An 18,518-nucleotide genomic window follows, 5' to 3' on the forward strand; every position below is an offset into this window, starting at 1 on the left:
AGAGAGATATCCCTTCAGAATATCCTCCTTCACAGAAAAGTCCGTCAGATATAATGGAGCTGTAGGTCAAAGATGGATGGCATAGTATTGCAGAGAAACTGTGGGTGACTGTCCAGGAAGCCAGCTGTTTCTGTCATTATTCACATTTTTTGGAAGTGTCTTGCTCTCACTTCCTGCTTACTTAGTTAATATAATTTTCTTCTTGGTCTCTGAGGGAATTGAAGACTAGATAGCTATATTTATAGTTTTCCTTGTTTACCTTACTCAAAAATCAAGTTATGATAGAAAATAAATAAGGTACAAGACTTTGGACTCACCAAAATAAGATAAATATGAATTATTTTTTCTAAATTTGTCAAATGCAAATGAACTAGACACTATTGATATATTTATTGCCTATATATTGTATACAGTTATTATATTTATTGTATATAGCTTTTCTTATATTAGTTATATCTTTCTTTTTTATTTTAGACAAAATGGAAAATGTAGTGGTATTTTATTTGTCTTTTAATAAATAAAGCTACCTGAGGAGAAGAAAAGTAAAACAGCCACAATGACAAGTCTTATAGACAAGGCAGCAATGACACACACCTTTAATCCCAATAGCCACACAAGATTGCAACAGAAACCTGGTGGTAATGGTGTATAACCTTAATCCCTGGACTAGAGAGGATTATAAAACAGAAGGAGACGGCTTGCAGGCTCAGTCTTATTCTGAAGTTCCCTAGAGGCAGAATTGCCATTTTTGATTTAACGTCAAGGTAAGAGCAAGTGGCTGGCTGCTTTGCTTTTCTGGTTTTCAGATTGAACCCCAATATCTGTCTTTGAGATTTTATTAACCATGCTTCAACTGTTTCTTACTATAAGGAGAACAAGTGTAATGAAACTTCTAGGACAAAGGACTGGAAAAGAGTTAATATTTTCAAAAGCCTGGGTCATCCCAGCTTTTCTTTATTTCTTTTAGTGCACTGTAGACTTTGGCAACTGATTATGGAAGTGAGAGGTGGCTAGCAAATTTCCATTTCTATTGAGCATGTGTTCACCACCCTTACAACATTGTGCCAACAAGCATGGAACCATTATTTTCTGTTGTCTTTTAGTTTTGAATTATGGTCCTAACTAAGCATGCTCAAAAGTATGTATTTTAAATTGAGTACATACACCGAAGTTACCTTCATAATAGGGTGCTATAGATGGGAATATGTAGAGGCCTCCTTAACAAATGCTGGATCTTCTCTTTGTTGGAGGAAAGCATGACTTATTTCAGAGCTATGCTTTGCTACCTATCAGTAGTAAAAATTCTTCACTCATTTGGGTTGGTTTTGATTTTGGGGTTTTGCAAATCTAAAAGCACTGTGTTCAGTTAAACAAGTATAAAGAAATTACATAAAATAAAGATGACTTTGGTTTAAACATTCAAGATTTTTCTAATTGTTGGTAGAAATGGGATAGTTCAATGAAGAAATAAATTAGCATGTTTTTTAAAAAACAAGGGTATTTAAGAACTCCCTCTGATATGCCTATTGAGGATATACTTGTTCAGGACTGTGTACTACTATAGTTCTGAATGACTTAAGTTTGAAGTCAACAGAACTCAAACCTGGTTTAGGATTATAAACAGAGTCTCTCTAAAACATGATGGGTAAGAATTATTAAACTTTGCCCCTTTAGCACTTGTCAGGCCTTTGCCTTGGCTTCTGTATATAGCTACTAAATCTAGTCATAGGAAGTAAATTGACATATAATTCTTCTACTCATGTTATTTTCTTCCAGTAACATTAATCTAGTATTTTTCTTAACCTGCCAACTTGCCAAAAATTCCCATTTATTCTTTTAATATTATTCATAATTGATATTTTGGTTTTGGAATTGAAATAAATTGGATACTGGAGTCATTTTTCCAATTGTAGTAGATTTTTAATAAAAGCTATCTTGCATGCTTTGTTGTGTGCTGCGTTTGTTTTATTTTCCTTAACAAAAAAGGAAAGTAGCTCATATATCTTATCTAAACAAATATTTTGTCAACTCCTGTCAGTACAACTTTGTCACTACTATGTCTGAAAACTTCATTTTCATTATGATTATGTAAATGTGTCAACAGATGTAGATTTGTATTTAGGTACATTAGAGAAAGCAATATTTCCAGTACCATTACAAAAATTAAATTAAATTATATATGCTAATCATAACAGTTTGTTTATTATAATGTTCACAGACAAGAGAATAAGAGAAGTGGTCATTATGAAAAATCAGTTAGGTAGGCTCATATCCTAAATTTAAGACAGTTCAAATTTGTTGCAAATAAATTATATGCAGTCTTTTTCTTAACAGCAATATCATTAAGAATAAAAACTGAGCTGCCTTGACATTTTGAACTCTATTATGTATTTATTCTAAGTCTGCGTAACACGTTATGCCTCAAATTACCATGTCTAAAATTATCTCTTGACAAACTTTGACCTTTTTTTTATAATGAAAACATATAAAAGTAAATATATTCATTAGCTTTATTCAGTCTTTGGTACGTCCATTCCAGAGTACTCAATGCCTTAGTGATTATGTACTTTAGGAGACAATAGATTCTACCTCATGGCTTAGCATTTCCCCTACTTTCTCCTGTATCACCAGAAAATAAATATGCACTTCTCACACTGTGGAAGACATTCCTCATAAAAATGTGGGTTAGTATTAATCCTGAAAGAAAAAGGAGATGTTGAAACTAATCATGAGAAAGTTAGTAAGATTGTGAGTATGATTAGGTATGCTAGTTTTCCCACACCAACCTCCCTTCTCATGGACTCCTTATTTGTTTTCTTGAGCTTTAAGATGATTTCAGATGTATAACACCTCCCTAGACATGGCCTTCCCAGGAATAGAGTGTAAATTGGATACACTCATCATATTATCTCATTGGTCCTAAGATAAATTTAAAGACAGGCTTAATATTGGAGATGCAGATGCCTCAAAAACTTACCTAAGCAAACAAATCAAATTTATATTATCAGAGTTCTCTAGTGTAACAGAATTTATAGAATGAAACTCTCTGTTTGGCTTTCTCTCTCTTTCCCTCTTCCCCCCCTCATATATATATGTGTGCTCATATGAATAGTGAACATATTGGAATAATTACATGCTTCACTCCAGCTAATCCAATAAGGAATGGCAGTCAACAGAAAGTTCAGAAATCCAGTAGTTACTCAGTCCACTTGGCTGAATGTTTTAGCTGATCTTTCATACATGCTGCAATCCAAATGAAGATTTTTTTTAAAAAAATGATATTTTTTAAAAAAATGTCTAATAAGTTACAAAAAAAAAAGAAATAGATTCACCAACTTCAAACCAAGCAAAATCTAATCTCTCACAAGTGTTCTCTCCATTTCTGGATAGTAGTTAATTACATATGCAGCCAAGTTCACAAACAAGAATAGCCATCACTTATATCTTTGTGGAATTTATCCATGTTATTTGACATGACCCGAGCCCTGGCAATCAAGGACTTTTAGCTGTTTACAATATTCAAGGTAAATCTTGAGTTTGTCAACTTAGAAAAGGCTTAAAACGCAAAACTCAGCAAACATTATCATGCTCTACCTCAGGAATATGTTCAATACTGTTTCCACTGAAAAGTGATCTTTATGTGTTCTTTCTGAAGTCTGTAGCCATTTTATTATAACCACTAAAATACAGATGGTACTATGAACAGACAATTACAGATAATGGAAAACGTCTTATACCTGATTTTCCTGGAATTCACACTGTTAGAAATCAATAACTCTCAGTAAAATTCGGCAACCCAGGAAAAACATACTAAGGACAGTATATGTAGACAGGGTTCTTCATAGCAGAGTTTCCAGTAAAGACTAGAATAAAATTGTGGTCATGAGAGTAAGTCATTCTGATCATGAAGCTCAGCAAAATTTCAGATGATTATAGCCATTGTCCACTAGATATATTTTTCTCATAAAAGGACTTAAAACTTTAAACACACCACAACCTATCCATTAGATGTATTTCATAAAGCATTTGATATTCAATGTGCTTAAAACTCTACATGTCATCATGTTCAATGAATGTCTAATTATATAGACAAAATTAGTACATGAAATAGATAGCTGGCATTTGTTGGTTACATAGAAATTTGTTTAAGTGATTTGTTCCATTTAGGAGAACCTTGAGATACTGTGATGTAAGTCAAATTTTATTTCAGGTTCTGAATTCATTTAATATGTATGACTCTGTTTTAGAGAAGAACTATAAAAGACATTAATTTCCCAGAAAAATAATAATTTATAGTTGAGAAATAGGGTTATTCCATATTAATTTTCAGATGGTTTTTAAATTAACACCTACCTGAAAAACATATTTTTTTTAAAAAAAAAGAAAAAAGTACAGGCCATGGGCATCCACATGTCTTTTGGGGCAACTCAGACATCAACATGGCCTCTAGAGGGAGCACAGACCACAAACTTCTCAAGGCCTCCAGCTGCAGGATAGATCACAGACTCCAAGAGAGGCCCTATCATACAACAAAAGTATATGCTCAACTATGTTCATGGCAGCATTGTTTGTAATAGCCAGAACCTGGAAACAACCTAGATGCCCTTCAACGGAAGAATGGATGAAGAAAGTATGGAATATATACATATTAGAGTACTACTCAGCAGTAAAAAACAAGGACTTCTTGAATTTTGCATACAAATGGATGAAAATAGAAAACACTATCCTGAGTGAGGTAAGCCAGACCCAAAAAGAGGAACATGGGATGTACTCACTCATATTTGGTTTCTAGCCATAAATAAAGGACATTGGGCTTATAATGCATGTTCCTAGAGAAGCTACGTAAGAAGGTGAATCCAAAGACAAACACATAGGCATCCTCATGAATATTAACCTTCATCAGGCGATGAAAGGAGACAGAGACAGAGGAGCACGGGACAGAAATCTCAAGGTCCAAATCAGGAGCAGAAGGAGACGGAGCACGAGCAAGGAACTCAGGACCGCGAGGGGTGCACCCACACACTGAGACAATGGGTATGTTCTATCGGGAACTCACCAAGGCCAGCTGGCCTGGGTCTAAAAATGCATGGGATAAATCCGGACTTGCTGAACATAGCAGACAATGAGGACTACTGAGAACTCAAGAACAATCGCAGTGGGTTTTTGATCCTACTGCACGTACTGGCTTTGGGGGAGCCTAGGCAGTTTGGATGCTCACCTTAGGAGACCTGGATAGAGGTGGGCGGTCCTTGGGCTTCCCACAGGTCAGGGAACCCTGATTGCTCTTTGAGCAGATGAGGGAGGATGACTTGATCGGGGGAGGGGGAGGGAAATGGGAGGCGGTTGCGGGGAGGAGGCAGAAATCCTTAATAAATAAATAAATTAAAAAAAAAGATCACAGACTTCAACAAAGCCTTCAGCTGAAGTACAGGCCATAGACACCATCAACCGGTGAGCGTAGTGACTTCTGACAGTTGTCCCAGGTATTTGGAAGACCCAGGTGGAGGGAATGTAAGTTCAAGGCCAGCAACCAGCATGGAAACTTAGTGAGAATCTTTGATAATAAAAATTTTAGCAAGTCCTTCATTGTCATTTGGCCATTTGAGATTCTTCTATTAAGAATTCTCTGTTTAGATCTGTATCCTACTTTTATTTATTTATTTTTTTGGAATTCAGGGTTCTTTTAATTGTTTCCTCCCCTCATTTGGCTCATTTCTATCATTGAACCACTGGGGCTACTCCAGTATAAAAGGTTCTTTTTTTATTGGTAATTTATTTTTATTTATTTATTTATTGATTGATTGATTAAAGATTTCTGCCTCCTCCCTGCCACCGCCTCCTATTTTCCTCCTCCTCCCCCAGTCAACTCCCCCTCCCTCATCAGCCCGAAGAGCAGTCAGGGTTCCCTGCCCTGTGGGAAGTCCTCCCACCTCCTTCCAGGTCTAGTAAGGTGAGCATCCAAACAGCCTAGGCTCCCACAAAGCCAGTAGGTGCAGTAGGATCAAAACTTTTAAATTGAATTGTTTTGTTTTAGTTATCTAGTTTCTTGGGTTCTTTATATATTTTGAAGATCATTCCTCTTTCAGATGAGGTTGGTGAAGATCTTTTCAAATTCTACAGGCTGCCATTTTGTCTTCTTTCCCTACAGGAGCTTCTCAGTTTCAAGAGGTCGCATTTATTAATTATAAATCTAAGTGTCTGGGCTAATGGAACTGTATTCAGGAAGTAATTTCCTGTTTCCATGCATTCCAGGTTACTTTCCACTTTCTCTTCTATAAGATTCAGTGTGGCTGGGTTTATGTTAAAGTCTCTGATCCATTTGGACTTCAGTTGTGTTCATGAGGACAGATATGGATCATTTCCATTCTTGTATGTTATTGCATATTGCATATTACTACATGTTGACATGCAATAATGCTAGCTCTATTTGTTGAAGATGTTTTCTTGTTTTATATTGTGTAATTTTAACATCCTTAGCCATCAGTTAAATGCGAATCAAAACAACCCTGAGATACCGTCCTTTTTTTTTTTTGAGATGGGGTTTCTCTGTATAACCTTTTGAGCCTGTCATGAAATTCACTCTGTAGGCCTGGCTGGCCTTGAACTCACAGAGATCTTCCTGTCTCTGCCTCCCATATTACACCAGTCAGAATGGTTAAAACACTGATAATAGCTTATGGTGGAGAGGACACAGAGTAAGGGGAACAATCCTCTATTGCTGGAAGGAGTACAAACTTGTACACCCACTTTGGAAATCAATATGGCAGTTTCTCGGAAAACTGGGAATCAATCTACCTCAAGACCCAGAAATAACATTCTTAGGCATACACTCAAAGGATGCACACTCATACCACAAGGACATTTGCTCAACTGTGTTCAGAGCAGCATTATTTATAATAGCCAGAATCTGGAAACAACCTAGATGCGTCTCAACCAAAGAATGGATAAAGAAAATGTGGTATATTTACACAATAGAGTACAAGTGGTGAAAAAACAATGACATGCAATGGGATAAAACAAAACAAAAATACTGAGAGAGGTAACTCAGACCCAGGAAGACAAAGACAGTACATACTGACCCATAAGTGGATATTAGACGTTAAGCAAAGGATAACCAGCCTATAGCCCATGACCCCAGAGAAGATAGGTAACAAGTTAACAAGTAGAACCCTAACTTGGATCCCCATGGGAAGAGGAAATAGACAAAATCTTCCGAGTAAACTGGGAGCGTGGGGGGGTGCAGAAGTGGAGAATGAGGGGATAAGGAAAAGTGGGAGGAAAACAAAAGGGACTGGATGGTCCAGATGTGTGTGTTTTAAATAGGAATTATTTCATTTCTTCATCTTCAACAAATTACATAGATAATAACACAACAAAATAACTAATAAGAACACAATACAATAATTATACTACTCTGAAATCTATTTTTACAATCATGAACAAAAAATAATTTTACTCAAGAACTTTTAAGAGATATATAATCAGTGCAATTTGTTATATTTTTGGTAGAATACAACTGATAATTGTTTAGTAACAACAAATATACATATAATGCTCTGGGTAAAGCTCAAGCTTTATGTAAGATTATCATATAATATATATATATATATATATATATATATATATATATATATATATATACCCAAACTGAACTGGCAGTAAAAACACAGGCATTAAACAAGTGCGATAATGAAATCAGTTGCCTCTGAAATGTATGGAAATTAAAATTTTATGCTCCTCATCACAAAGGGATTAATTCTAAGCTGGCAAAATTAGTAAGGTTCTACAGAATATTTATTCAATTATTGGAATTTCCTCATACCGAGAACTGTTAGTTGGTTAACCCACTGAAAGAAGCTAATTGAGAACAGTAAAAAATTTACTTTGACCATCTCTTTTATAAATGAATAGAATAATTTTATTTTAAAAATGAAAAAAAAACTATTAGCAAGACATGCCCTTTGAAAAACACTGTAAAACTGGATTTGATGACACATTCATTTTAATACTAGCACTCAAGAGGTAGAAACAGTGAGGTCTCTGTGATTTTACCTACAGTTGGGTCTACATAGTGAATGCCATGCCAGCCAGAGAATACTGTAAGCTTTTTATATAATATCCTTGAATATAATAACTAGGTATTTATGTTTGTATTCCTCAAGAAACTTAATGTACCAAGACAGAATTTTCCTTTCTAGATATAACTGAAGGGCAATTTATATTCAGTAATTATTGAGAGCATCATCAGTTAATTTGTTACTTACTGTGGAAACCACAGTGCTTTGGGGTTTCCATTCTCTCAAAGGATATTATACAGAGTGACACTGCTGGTTAATACAGAGTCTATGACTGAGCATTTCTTGCTCTCATTGTAGTTAGGCTAACCAATGCTATTAGTGGGTATTGAGGACAAGAACATGAAATATTAAAGGGGAAAATTGTAGGCTCTTGTTAAAGAAAATACTTCTTCCGATTCAACATGTTTCTAGAAAGGAATAGGATTTAAGCCAAAACCTGAAAAATGAGAGGTGGATAGATGTGTTGCCACAGTTCTATTTGGCTGAAATGTCCCTCTACTAAGAACACAACTGACTAACAGTACTAAGCTATCAGATCTCTCCAGGAACTAACTTCAGCAAAAAAAAAAAAAAAAAAAAAAAAAAAAAAAAAAAAAAAACCTGCTTTGGGTTTCTCTTTTTTTCCCTTTGACCTCCTGCTGGCATTCAGTGATGGGAGAAAGCAGAGATAGAAAAATTGAACCTTTTTTTCCTCCAAAAAAAGATCTTTCTAAAGGGGAAATCAAGTTTAGGAGTTTAGCTGAAGCCCATGTTCATTCTGAATCACTGCTTAGTTTTATCTTCAGTTAAATCATGCATTCAATTTGCCTTTATTAAAGTGCATCAATTTATCGAAAACATTTTCTGTAACAACTTGTACTAGTTAACCTCTCCAGCTCTTTCTTGTATTCTACATTTACTTATTATCAATATGTCATCCATCCTGACTTTCTTAGTCCCTTATTTGTGCCTGATTTCTCGCGACCATTTGTTCTTGTGTTTTTTCTTCTGCCTGCAATGTTCTTCCCCTTCTGTTTATGTTTTTACATCTCTGTTAACCTTCAAATAGCTCCTCAGTAAAGAACTGTCTTGGAAATTTATGACTAAGCCAATTTGCCTCATGATATATTCAGAGCATCATTTACATGTCATCATACTGAGCACAGTGTTTCACATCTTTCAGCTGTACATAACTAGTACAGTGCCTAAAGAAATAAGTAAAAAATAAAATAATTAATCACTAAAGGAACCTGACTTAATTTAGTCCATATTAATTGAATCAATAAAATAAAATACATTATTAAATGTGTTTGTATATACTGTGTGCTATATTATCCATTATTTTCAAGCAATCATATTACTTGAGTTCCTTCCTGTCATATATATGACCTGAATTAACCCAAAATATGTTTGGAATATACAAAACTAGTAGGATTGCTACTAAAATTTGAGGTATTATTTTCATCCTGTTTTATTTTTTAATGATTTACAAAAAACTTGTAGTAATCTCATTTTATGTTTTTATTTGCAAGTTCCTTACAATAAAATTTTGGTTAAAAAGGTAAAATTGAATACACTAATAACTAAAAACTCCTGAAATAAGTTTGTGATTTTTTTTAATTCAAGAAATATGAGAGTCATTTTAGCAAGCTTGTTCTTAGATTAATTGGCCAGAATTATTCAAGCTTAATTGCCTCTCTTAGGGAAATGTTAAAGCACTTTATAGCTACAAAAGTACCTCCCAGAAAATTATATTCTGCCAGTAGGAATGCTTAATTTTTTTATGTTATTCTGAAAGTACATGTTTTGAAAGTTGGTCACATGCGTATTTTGCTAAGATTTTCAATACACAGAAAACTTTTATCCATATACAGCCAGGTCTCTATTACAAATGACAGCTCACATTTCCAATTTTTCACAAGGTTATAAATTATGAAAATTAACAAGTACCCTGTCAGTAAATCTCTAAAGTAGAAAAAACTGAATGTAAGTATAAATCGGTTATAAACCATATAGGTATGTGAGAAATATATGTATGTTTTATGTTGCAGAATATTATTTTAAAGTGTGTTGCATTTTTCCCTACTGAAAAAGCAGTTAACAATGCAAAGATGTGTTTGATTAAATAAAATTAACCTGCTAGCAGGATGCTGAGTCAGCAAGTAGCTGACAAGAAGTAGTAAGGAGAAACCACACAGTCTAATAAGGGGTTTTTAACGGGGGTGGGGGGTGGGGGTGGTCACTGGGTTGTTTGGAGGATGGCTGCAAAAGGAGAAAGTTAGCTACTTGTTGTTCACCCCTTCAGAGCCAGCAGAATTACACCTCAAATCTTGAATTGTGAGTTCTTTAGATTTAGATAGATTCCTTTAGTAGCTTTGAGGAACAGAATCTGCCACACGCATGGCGGCCCCGTGTCTGTGCTCTGTGCGCTAGAACTCAGTTCACAAGCTTCAGGCCAGGGGCTAGAGATTGAGAATACACAGACAGAGACAGACTGACAAACGCAGAGCTATTAACACTGAAACAAAAAGCCCGCCTTTACTGGGTCCTGGGGTAGGTTGATCCCAAATTTCCTGAGAAACCGCCACACTGCTTTCCATAGTGGTTGCACAAGATTGCATTCCCACCAGCAATAGATGAGTGTGCCCTTTACTCCACAACCTCTCCAGCAAAGGCTATCGTTGTTGTGTTTGATTTTAGCCATTCTGACAGGTGTAAGATGGTATCTCAAAGTTGTTTTGATTTGCATTTCCCTGATCGCTAAGGAGGTTGAGCATGACCTTAAGTGTCTTTTGGCCATTTGAACTTCTTCTGTTGAGAGACATGTACCCAACTAGGTCCTTGGGCAGCTGAGGAGAGAGAGCCTGAAATGGACTGATCCTATAGCCATACTAACGAATATCTTGCATATCACCATAGAACCTTCATCTGGCGAGGGATGGAGATAGAGACAGAGACCCACATTGGAGCAATGGACTGAGTTCCCAAGGTCCAAATGAGGAACAAAAGGAGAGAGAATATGAGCAAAGAAGTCAAGACCGCAAGGGGGGGGCACCCACCCACTGAGACGGTGGGGCTGATCTATTAGGAGATCACCAAGGCCAGCTGGACTGGGACTGAAAATGCATGGGATAAAACCAGACTCACTGAATATGGTGGACAATGAGGGCTGCTGAGAAGCCAAGGACAATGGCACTGAGTTTTGACCCTACTGCATGTACTGGCTTTCTGAGAGCCTAGCCGGTTTGGATGCTCACCTTCCTAGACCTGGATGGAGGCGGGAGGACCTTGGACTGCCCACAGGGCAGGGAACCCTGACTGCTCTTTGGACTGGAGAGGGAGCATGGAGGGGAGGGGGGCATTGAGAGTGGGGGGAGGGGGAGGGAAAAGGGAGGCAGTGAGGAGGCAGAAATTTTTAATTAAAAAAGATTAATAAAAATAAAATAAAATGAGTTAATTAATTAAAAAAGCCCCCCTTTATTAGCACCATGTAGGCTAAAATACACTGCAGTCAATGGCCAACAGGTGAAAATCCCATCCTCTGATCCTCTAAGCTAGGCACAGCTTCTAGTAACTTTAATTAAAAGGTTCTAGGAGGGAAGAGCAGCTGAAGACCTAGGACTCATTAATCCCAACATCCAGCTGAAGGCCACGACTTAATTGGTTCCAACATCTCCCCCCTAATTTTTTATAAACCAGAAGACCCTCCTGTCTTAGGTCCAACAGGCTTGAACCTGAATGTACTTTAGAGCCAAAGCTCAAAAGGGTGGAGAGTGCAACCTATTGGTAATAAGGTATACTACATACTGGGATATAAAAAAGGCATGGTGAAAATGTACCTTTTACTAAAGCTTATGCAAGTCTCTTGGTCCATAAAAACTACGTTAAGATTTGTGTCTTCTAGCTTAACCTGTACACCAGCCATATATCTATTTTTTGACCATTTAATCAAAACCAATCAAAAACCAACCAAAAGGGTGTGTGTGTGAGAGACAGCTGAAAACTGTGATTTCCAACAGTTTGTACATTTTGATGTTTTCCGTTTTACTGTGGCTTCTGCGTTTCAGATCAGCAATTGCAGGTAATGGGGTTTTGAATAGATCACCTGGTAGGAAAATTTTTCCCAAGAAACCACAAAAGATTGTTCATTTTATCCTTGCTTTTCTTTCCTTTTTCTTTTCTTTTTTGTTTTTTCAACTTTTTGCCACATTCAAGTCAGTTTAAGTCGTAGCAAAAAGATTGTAGTTAGGACACCACCATTGCTGTAGACAATGTGACACTGGTAGAATTTGTGCTGGCATTTGTGTAACTTCCCTTGCTGTTTGTGATTGATTGGTTGGTGGGCACTTGGCTTGAGTTGGCTCTGAGGATCGCTCCTTCGGCCCTGGTTCTGGTGTGTAGGTAAAGATAAGGCTAGTAGAATAAATGATTCCATCAATACGGACCAAAGTTACTGGAACCTGTACTGGCTGCCGGACCCATCTCCAACCTTCTCGGAATGCAGAAATGTCTGGGACCACACAGAGCATGTTCTCTCCGCATCTGTACATTGTTTCGGCTTCTACATCCCCAAACCATACTTGTAAATTTGGAGTAAAATTCTGTCCTGTAAGTTCAAGAATTGCTACGTCCCCACTGCCATTCAACTGAAGATTTTCTACGATAGGCACAGGAGTGACTGGGGCAAGGACAGGGCCCATTCCCTCATAGAATGTATACTCTGCCTTATCTGTGCTAATAATTTTCCAGCAAGATCCATCATTTATCATTTCTTTATTTGGTTCTTTCGGACATGGAGTGGCCTGAAATTGGATTATTCTTTCTTGAGAAAGGCACAAGTACATTTTTTCAGTATCCTTAAGATAAAATGCACATTTGTGGAGTTGTGATACAGGGCCATGTGCATCCAGTAATGCTGTCTGCTTATCAACTTTTCTAATTATCAATCTTGGGAGTGCCATGCCAGTCACTGAGCACACAAGTTTGACAGTCTGGCCATAGTGGATATAACCATCTCGGACTGTGAACTCCTCTCCTTCTGACTCATTGTCATCCAAGAGATGTATATAAAATGCTCCCCACTGTTGTGAACTAGCATGGAAGTTTTCTCCTTCTACATGCAGGTATCTGGTACTTACTCTCTGGGATCTAAGCCGATTAAACAAAGCCACCTTTGTTCCTGATGCAATGCACAAGTCAGCACTTTTCAATGACTGCTTCTTTTTGGAAGGTTTGGAAATGACTTTTATCCACTTGCTGACGAACACACCAATATCATCACTGTTACCATAGAACATTTTTACAGACAACCTGAAATGTTTTCTCTTGTCTGAATCAGGTATGTACAATGTTTTAGCTGTGGAGTAGTTCTTCCCTTCCAAGTTTAGCCACTGCATTTCTTGACCAGTATGTCTTATTCCAATATAGGCACAGGGTTGTGACTCTTGTTCTGAACAACCATCTCTTTCCATTTGTTCTTTTTTTTTCTTCCAACCACTGCCCATAAGATACACACACGGAGGAGGGCAAAAAAATCGTTTTTCCTTTCCATATGACTTCTGGGCAACTTTTGCATGAAGAATGAGTACTGTTTGATCCCCTCGTTCTTTTAAATAATTTCGCATAGCTTCTCTAGTGAGTCGCTTAGGTGGAGGCCGCTCCCAAAACCTCCCCAGCGATGGAGCATGCGCAGGCCGCTCCTCCGCGGGTGAGCCCTCCATGTAGTCCATTGACTGTAGAAGCAGGACCTAGTGGCATCTGACCATTGAGGGCAGCTATTTGTACTCTCACTCGAATTCTCTTGCTGACAGAACGTTCGAGGGGTTTGTTGGCCACGTGTGCACATTCTGAGAACAAGCTACTGAACTGTCTGCCAATAATGGGACGAATCTACATTGTAGAAGAGAGTGTTGGCCAATATATTTCAAGCATCAGTCTCCAGGGAAAATCTTTTGTCTCTGGTCTTTTGATAGGACAGTGTTCTTCACAAAAGGATTATGTGATTCTTGCCACTAGAACACCACCAAAAGAGGAACACAATGAGAACCTCAAGCATCCCAATGGTAAGTTGGATACCTTGGATGAAGAATGGGCCACAGAACATGTCAGCCAGGTATCCAGAATGCTCCCTGGAGGACTTGTGGTTCTTGGAATATTTATTATTACAACTTTAGAACTAGCAGATGATTTTCAAAATGCCCTGAGCAGACTAATATTTTCTGTGGAAAAATCTATGAATAGAAAAAGACTATGGAATGTCACAGAGGAAGAGGTCTCAGAACGAGAAATACTTCATATATGTTCTTATACAAAAAAAATTATCTTGTTGAACTTATGATGTCCATGATCCAAAGAGTTCAGCAAACCTGCAGATTGGAAGTATCAAAATCGAGTATCTACCTCCTGGCTGTATCTAGAGTATACTGTTCACATTAATATCCACATCCCACTGTCCGCAACTTCTGTCAGTTATTCTCTGGAAAAAAGATACAAAGAGTGAACTTGTACGCTGGGTCAAGCAAATAGAAAATGGTGTTTATTTGATTAATGGATAAGTTAAAGATGAAGATTGTGACCTATTAGAAGGACAGAAAAAATCTAGAGGAAATACTCAAGCAACTGCTGATTCTTTTGATGTTCAAGTGCTAACACAGTTGCCCCTGAGTTCAGACCACACATCCACAGCCACAGTCCAGATCTGTAGTGGTTCTGTAAACCTTCGGGGTGGGGGGGATGTGAAATGCCGAGCTTTCATCCACAGCAACAGACCCAAGGATAAAGATGCCGTGCAGGCATTGAAGAGAGATATTTTGAAAACAGTCGCTGATCGCTGTGAAATACTTTTTGAGGACCTGCTTTTAAATGAAACTCCAGAAAAACAAATATGAACTTCCTCACCGAATTTTCTTTCCCCTTCCTGGATCCGCTGTAAGGTAATGTGATTATAAATTTGGTGATGAATCGGCTGAAGAAATCAGAGACCATTTTTCAGAGATGTTAGATCATGAGATTCAAGTAGAAGACTTGGAAACTGCAGAGGAAGTAAACACAGCTTCTAGTAACTTCACTTAGAAGGTTCTAGCAGGGTAGAGCAGCTGAAAGCCAGGACTCAAGTAATCCCAACATCCAGGTGAAGGCCAGGACTTAATTGGTCCCAACAAGAATCCTCTCAGGCTGTAGCCCTTGCAGCTGAAGCCATTAACTAAAGAGAAGTGACTGTAAACAATAAATAATGATTACCAACAGTTTTCTTCCTTTAGAAATTTTTGAAAATTACAGATTAAGTTAGCCAATTTAGTATATAATTTCTTTTGCATCTTACCTCATCTAAAGACAGACATGTCTTTCTCATCAGTTGAGAGTTCTTAAATCTAGAGAATATCCTAACAACAATGGAGGAAATAACTGTGAATGAAAATCACACTTGTGAAAACTAAAGCAAGACTTATTACAAAAGAGTATTGGAACTAAGAATTATTTATCGTAAAAATTCACTTTGGAGTAAATGAGTGACAGTTTTCTAAAAATAATTTGCATCTTATCAAGCCAATAAAATGAGGTAAATAATAAACTACAGAGGCTCATTTATTTCTCCTGTTAGGCACTTATTTTTAAAACCCATCCCACTTCATCTGTTCCCAGTTCATGGGAACAAAATGGCTTCTAATAATTATTACAACCTGCAATTGTTCAACTAGCTTATATCAAATAATGAATGGATGCACCTTCACAATTTTTCTTTCAGTTTAGAGATCATATTCTCTTAATCCTTAGTTGTCTTTCATTTAAACTTCTTATTGTTTGAATAAAATATAATGAGAATATTAGTGATAAGACTGTAGATACAAACAATCCACAAACCTTGTAGATTTCATACTATCACTGGTTGTGCCAGATTTTATTGTCCAAAGATATCAGTTTCACCCAAATGTTCTTGCATTCATTGAGGTTGACATTGAATCAGGGTGATCAAGTAATCTAAGACATTGAGAGGTATAGACTATGTCATATGCTCTGTGTGTTCAGACAAGCAGTGATGTAAGATAAAGAGAGTTAGGTAAAAGGATTCTCTATGACGTCTAAAATTGAATAAAAGCAGGAAGTTCAATTCTGATAAACTCATAGAACCTCAGTTAACCGTGTAAGAATTCTGACTTTCAAAAGATTACCATATTTGAGGCATTCTGAATCATATCACATGGAGAAGCTACATCAGATGATTTTTTTTTTTTGGATACTGACCTCAATTGGTAGTCAAACCCAGACATCAATAGGCATGCAAGTAAACAATTACACAAAACACTCCCACCCAAAACATCAAGTCATTCTCAATCATTGTATTTTCCTACATGAATGTCAAGACACTGGTTATGAGTAACATGCTTTCTACTAAAATTTATGACAAATTAAGTGTAGCAAAATAGAATTTTAAACCAAAACTATGGAGTAGCATGCAGCAATACGAACAAAACAAACAACAAAACTTGTGATTATTATTCTTCCCTACCATCTAAAATTCACAGCACTTGATATTCTTGGAATTCATCTAAAGAAACTAGTATAGTTCCTCAGCTAAATAAATATTGACTACCCATTATGAATCATATCACTCGAAGCATAAAGTAAACGAGTAGCACCATGACTATATTTAGATTTTTTTTTATTTATTTATTAAAGATTTCTGTCTCTTCCCTGCCACCGCCTCCCATTTCCCTCCCCCCCCAATCAAGTCCCCCTCCCTCGTCAGCCCAAAGAGCAATCAGGGTTCCCTGCCCTGTGGGAAGTCCAAGGACCACCCACCTCCAGCTGGCCCGGGTCTGAAAAAGCCTGGGATAAAACCGGACTCGCTGAACATAGCAGACAATGAGGACTACTGAGAACTCAAGAACAATGGCAATGGGTTTTTGATCCTACTGCACGTACTGGCTTTGTGGGAGCCTAGGCAGTTTGGATGCTCACCTTATATTTGGATTTTTATAACTAATATTAAAAGAAAGTTTCATCTTACCTCTATTATTGACTAAAATACTGTTTTATTCTCAAAATTTAAAATTGTATACATTTTTTTTTCTAACTAGGACATTTGTCTTGGGATTATTTTTTTGATTGTGTAAATAAATAAGTCATTTGTAATTATTTTCAAATGGTAATTTCAAACAGAAACCAGTGCTAGATGTCCTAAGATTATAAAAGACTGTGATTAAATTGTAAGTATACGTCTTGAATAAACCAGAAAACCAGGTAGGCTAACCATGGAATTCTCCTGTGCCTCTGTTCCCCTAGGCAAATCCTACAGTTTTGTCCTGTCCCTAGCGCTGTAACAGAACACCAGCTACAGCCCTTCTTCATCCCCCTCAACATCTCCTGTGGATACCGCAGGACATCTCCTTCAAAACTTCCTCCCAAAACATACTCCTATATTACAGGCCCCAGCTCCAACAGAAATTCCCTGCTAAACAACAGGCTACATACACCTGCCAGAAAAACAGGTAGGCTAGCGCAGACTTTCTCCTGTCTTCCAATTTCACCAGACTCAATCCTCAAAGTCTTGTCCCTAGCACAGCAACAGAACACCAGCTAGAGTCTTCCCGCAGCCCTGCTCACGTCTGCTGTGGATCCCACAGACCACCTTCTACTAACATTCTTCCCTCCACTAACTGCTGTATCCCAGGCCCAAACTCAAGCCTACCCATCCTGCTAATCCACGGGCCATGTCTCCTCGAAAACCAGGACAACTGTCCACAGACCTTCTCCTTTTTCTGCTACCCCACGCCCAAACACTTCCCTACAACACCAGCTTCTCAAGAGTAAATTTTATTCTGAGGAGTTTTACAAATAAAGAGAGAAATGAGGGCTGGGGTAATGATTCCAGGGAGGTAGAAATATAATTGCTGCTAGTTTGAGGCTAGCCTGAGCCATGCAACGAGACTGTCAGAAAGAACAAAAACCAAACAAAGCAATCAAACAAAAATGAAAAACTGAATTATTATTCAACTATTTACTGGAATAATATATAATGATGCAAACCATAATAGACAAACATACTAGGTAAAGTCAAACTTTCACAACATCTAAAACAATTATAAAAACAGACCATACTTAACACATAATTTCACCTGTGTACATTGTCTGTCTCTATAGGCATAAGCGTAAAGCTGCATAGGAATAATATAGCTCAATAACAATAAAATTAGTGATGTATGTTGTTTAAAAATTGCAAGTGAAAATAACAAAATAAAAATAGAAAAAAATAATGTATCTAGAGTATCATTCTATAGGAATATAGATAATGAGAAATACATTTATGCTGAAAAACAATAGATTAAACAAAATGAATATATTTCTCTTTAAAAATACTTTTTAATAGTAAAACATTTCTTTTATTCTATGCTTTGCTTTTGTGTTTGTTTGTCTGTTTGCTTTCCAAAGAGAGAAAGAAATGGCATAGAAGTGGGTCTAAGG

At 37.1% G+C, this 18,518-nt stretch overlaps 3 pseudogenes; 1 reads left to right on the forward strand and 2 right to left on the reverse strand.

The window, feature by feature from the left end:
• Nucleotides 1–18,518, reverse strand: part of LOC142841030 (small ribosomal subunit protein uS12-like) — a 334,675-nt pseudogene that overhangs the window by 257,350 nt on the left and 58,807 nt on the right.
• LOC142840752 (recombining binding protein suppressor of hairless pseudogene) lies at nt 12,303–13,786 on the reverse strand (annotated as a pseudogene).
• Nucleotides 13,848–15,128, forward strand: LOC142841615 (protein odr-4 homolog pseudogene; annotated as a pseudogene).

The sequence above is a fragment of the Microtus pennsylvanicus genome, chromosome X, assembly GCF_037038515.1.
Source record: "Microtus pennsylvanicus isolate mMicPen1 chromosome X, mMicPen1.hap1, whole genome shotgun sequence".
Taxonomy (NCBI): Eukaryota; Metazoa; Chordata; class Mammalia; order Rodentia; family Cricetidae; genus Microtus; species Microtus pennsylvanicus.